We start from the raw sequence: 4,374 nt of genomic DNA, 5'->3' as shown, positions 1-4,374 counted from the left end.
AAACAGATGGTTTAAAAGGCGGTTTTGGTGCTGCTAGGGGTCTGGTGAGTCTTTTTCCACAAAAAGCATTTCTGAACAGATACCCACTTTTGAGACATTTTTATCGGTTTTATTCTGGGTCCCTTTGGAAAACACGCGAATGTAAGTAAATGTATGCTGAAATATCCTCTGTTCTGTTCAAAAAGTATTTGCAGAGGAACTCTTTTATACCGAGCTCTGTACTGGAGGTTGGGTTATTAAAAAGTAAATAAGAGGGGCCCCTGGCTGGCTCAGTTGGTAGAGTGCACGACTCTTGACCTCAGGGTTGTGAGTTCAAGCTCCACATTGGGTGTGGAACCTACTTAAAAAAGCAACAACAACAACAAAGGGAATAAGATACCATTCCTGCCTTTGAATAGCCTTTAGTATAGCAGGAAAAGATTGGCATGTGTATAGACTGTTGGATATGTTACAGTGTTGAGAATGAGGGCCCTGGCGTCCTAACTCCAAGATACCAAGGGTAGGCAGAAGAGAGATTCTGAGGAAATGAGAAAAATCTCCCTAGAGGAAACGATCTCTGAGCCAAGATTTGGGACAGAGCTAGAAATGGGCCAGGCAACAAAGGCGTATCCGGTGGGCGTGGGTGTGGGTGTGGGTTTGGTGCGCCAGCCAGTGTGACCGGAACAGGAGTCATGAAGGGGCACAGGTTGGCACCAGCCAGATGCTGGACGAAATCCTGCAATTACACTCTGAGTATATCCATGCCTCTACTGATTCTGCTACTCATTCATTCTGGGGAGACAGTAAAAGGGTCTGCCAGTGATGCATTGAGGATTTCCTTTCTTTTCCTTCTGACTTTAAAATTTGGGAGTATGCCACTTGGTCCCAGGGGAAGAAATGGGGGTACTGGCCGAGCCCGTGTGCGGTGACTGCGCATCTGCACGGATGAGCGCGAGGAGTGGAGCCGAGGGGGCGGGAAGCTGAGACGCAGGGTGAGAAAAGACAGGAGGGATCACTTGGGTCTGGTCCTCTACACAGAGCCGGGCTGACAAGGGCTCCACGCCCGGGTTTTGATGCTCTGAGTCGTCATCTGGACATTAGTAGTAATTTGATCTTGGGATTTGTGTTTTTTAGGTGAAATCCGATGCTTCAGTGGGGTGTGCTCTGAGGTTGGGAGCCTTGGCTCAGGGGAGGTCCGATGTCTGCCCCCCTAGGCTGGGTTCTCGGGTGTCCCCTCCCTACAGCCTGCCACCCTCGGCTCCCTGCCCCCTCCCGCAGCGGCTCCCCCTTCCCACTGAGTGACCATCTTGACATCAAGGTCCAAACGAAATCCCCACGGCGGGTCAAGAAGGGAAGAGCTTTGCATTTTATTATCACCTTTCACAGCAAGTTCTGCTTTCCGAACAGAGACCCACATGTCCCTTGTGCGCGGGGCCTCCCTGACGGTGCAGCTGGCGGTGTCGGGGAGTGAGGGCACAGCCGGACAGGAGCTGGGGACACTGGCCAATAGCACGCATGCACAAAGAGCGAATTCTCCACACTCCCAATCTGCAACCTCTGTTGTCTTAGCCCTTGCCCCGGGGTTGCGCTGGATCCTTGCAGGGGAGGAGGTGGGTGAGAACAGGTGAACACAGTGTTGCTTCTTCAGAAAAGCATCTCCCCAAACCTGGCCTTCAGTTCCCCCAGGACCATGGCAATGAACGGTTCCTTTTGCCTCCAGAAGGCTCTACAACAGCTCAGAGCTCTTCAGTGATTAACTTAACTTGGAGGCCTTCTGTACACCAGACAGCTCCCCTCCTGTCCTCTCTCCCATCCCCTGTGTCGGCCCATGTGAGTCGTCAGCATGGCCCTTAGAAGCTCTGAAATAGAATCCAATCCCAGTGTCAAAAGGGCAGGATAATAAAATGACCTCCGAGAGGCCCACCCCGTGTGAATGCAAATCTGCCATTTCAGAATTTCCAGGGAGAAATTCAAGTGCAGAGAATAAAATTTTCTTGCAAGTTAAAGTTCAAGAAAATTAAATCCAAAGGTAAAATATCAAAGGAATTAAATATTGAAATCAGGTGTTCTTACCTTTTGCATCAAAGAAATGAAAGTTAAAATCCGTTGTCCTAATCTTCTTATCTGCTAAGCCTTGGCGACAGGGGCCCCCGTTGCTTCTGCTGAATAAGGTATGCCTCAGAGTTGTGTTAAATGGAGGCAAGGTCTCAGATGCATTTTAATGTTAAAAGGTACAAGGAGTAATTAGTCTTTTGCGAAAGCTAAGACTTGCCCGGCACAGACACCCCGCAAATAAATCTGGAAAGTAATCCCCAGATGCAGGAGCTCAGCCAAGCTCTCATAGCCTCATGTCTGGGGCATTCACAGGGCTTCCTTACAGGGATTTGGGGGGGTGGGGGTGGGGAGAGGAACTGAGTAAAGGAGGTTAATGTGGAATCAAAATTAAATTAATTGATGAATGGAATTAGGATAACTTTACTCTGCGTTATTCAACACATACACACACACACACACACACACACACACACACATTACCTGTTTCACCACCGTCTAATACCCCCCCAAAACACATTTTTACCTTTTTTTCACATTAATTTTATATTGTTCCACTTACCTAAGAACTTCTCAGTGTAATCAAAATAATCATTATTGAATAGCAGGGGGAAAAAAAATGCCTCGTATATATACGTCTGTCCTGGAAAGAAAGGTTTTCCAGATCCATTATTCACATTGTAGCATAAAATTACTGTGGATGCAAGCCTTGTTGAGAAAAAAAGCAACCCCACTTAAAGAAAAAATTGTCAGGGGCGCCTGGGTGGCGCAGTCGGTTAAGCATCCAACTTCAGCTCAGGTCACGATCTCACGGTCCGTGAGTTCGAGCCCCGCGTCAGGCTCTGGGCTGATGGCTCAGAGCCTGGAGCCTGTTTCCGATTCTGTGTCTCCCTCTCTCTCTGTCCCTCCCCCGTTCATGCTCTGTCTCTCTCTGTCCCAAAAATAAATAAACGTTGAAAAAAAAAAAAAATTAAAAAAAAAAAAAAAAAGAAAAGAAAAAATTGTCTTCTTGGACCTGTCTCATCTGTCGAGGAAAGTGGCATTCTTCCACGTGTCCTTACCTTCATAACCGCCATCCGATCAAGTCTTTAAAGAAGAGGATAGAATTTTAGAAAGAAGACGTCTTCAAGGTAAGCCACACAGGAGCGTCCACCCAAGGTCAGTGCCAGACAAATGGCTCGGGAGCGTGTGTTAATGGACTTGGCTCTCAAGCTTGAATTCCACCGACCAGCTTTGTGGAAAGACCCCGGAACAGAGTCTGGTCATTTCTGTTATATGGAGGCAATTGAAATGGGATAGAATTAAGATCTTTTCTGGAAATACCATTTGTGAGATTTCCTGACTTTTGAAAAACCTGCCTTTTTTTGCTTTCTCCAGAATGAGGTGTGGTAATCCACAGCAACAGACAGCAAAATAAAAAATGAGGGGGGACCTGTTAGAAAGACTTCCAGCGTTTCTTAAGAGGTCGGGGCTCACACAAATGCTACTTTACTCTAAAAACAGAAATGCTGACTCATACGCATTTATCTTAAAATCCGAAAGACACAAAACGGGGAGAAACACTTTGCTTACCATACAGACTGCAACAGAGCTCCACAGATGCGGGCCCTTCAACACACCGGGCTTACTTTCTCTATTTTTTCATTGGGACTGGTGTTTACCATTAGTGGATTATTCAGTCATGCTTTTTGTTTACTTTTAATTTTTTTAAATGTTTATTTATTTTCAAGAGAGGGAGAGAGAGAGACAGAGCATGAGCAGGGGAGGGGCAGAGAGAGAGGGAGACAGAGAATCTGAAGCAGGCTCCAGGCTCTGAGCTGTCAGCGCAGAGCCCGACGCAGGGCTTGAACCCATGAACCGTGAGATCATGACCCAAAGCCAAGTCGGTCACTCAACTGACTGCGCCGTCCAGGCACCCCCCATGATGTTTATTCCTAATCTTGGATTACCGTTGGGGTGTGGAAAAAATCAATGGCACAAGTATATCCATCCACACTTGGAACCGACTCAAAGACAGGTGCACGGCTTTGGTAACGGGAGATGAAAAGGCCAACTTGATCACTGCTGGGTTGGGAGACTCGGCTGAGGAGTGGAGCGCCAGGGCTGCCTGACAGCAAACACTAGAACCCGATTCCGACAGCTCAGAGGTCCCCTCCCAGGGGACGAGCTCTCCTAAGCGCACAAAAGCCAAACGCCCAAAAAGAAACTCCCTGGAGACAGGTGGATTGCAGAGAGAGGAGGGAGGAGAGGGAGACTACGTATCCAGATCCTTCTCTCAGGAAACTGCCACCCAGACAGTTACCCCTCCTCCCCCAAGGCGGGGGTGACGAGTGTGCCAAGGGG

General features: G+C 48.0%; 1 long non-coding RNA gene across 1 annotated transcript; it reads right to left on the bottom strand.

Annotated features, from left to right (window-relative positions):
• Nucleotides 1-1,331: 1,331 nt before the first annotated feature.
• On the bottom strand, nucleotides 1,332-2,776 carry LOC109273793 (uncharacterized). The gene is made up of 2 exons (XR_002083262.2): nucleotides 2,053-2,776; nucleotides 1,332-1,838 (listed from the first exon to the last, which is right to left on the bottom strand). It is a non-coding gene; the product is annotated as an uncharacterized LOC109273793 (long non-coding RNA).
• Between the last annotated feature and the right edge of the window lie 1,598 nt (nucleotides 2,777-4,374).

The sequence above is a fragment of the Panthera pardus genome, unplaced genomic scaffold (genome assembly GCF_024362965.1).
Source record: "Panthera pardus isolate Hobbes unplaced genomic scaffold, ASM2436296v1 HiC_scaffold_6, whole genome shotgun sequence".
Lineage (NCBI taxonomy): Eukaryota > Metazoa > Chordata > Mammalia > Carnivora > Felidae > Panthera > Panthera pardus.
Note: the sequence above shows the minus strand (reverse complement) of the source record. Positions and strands in the feature narration are given on the sequence as shown.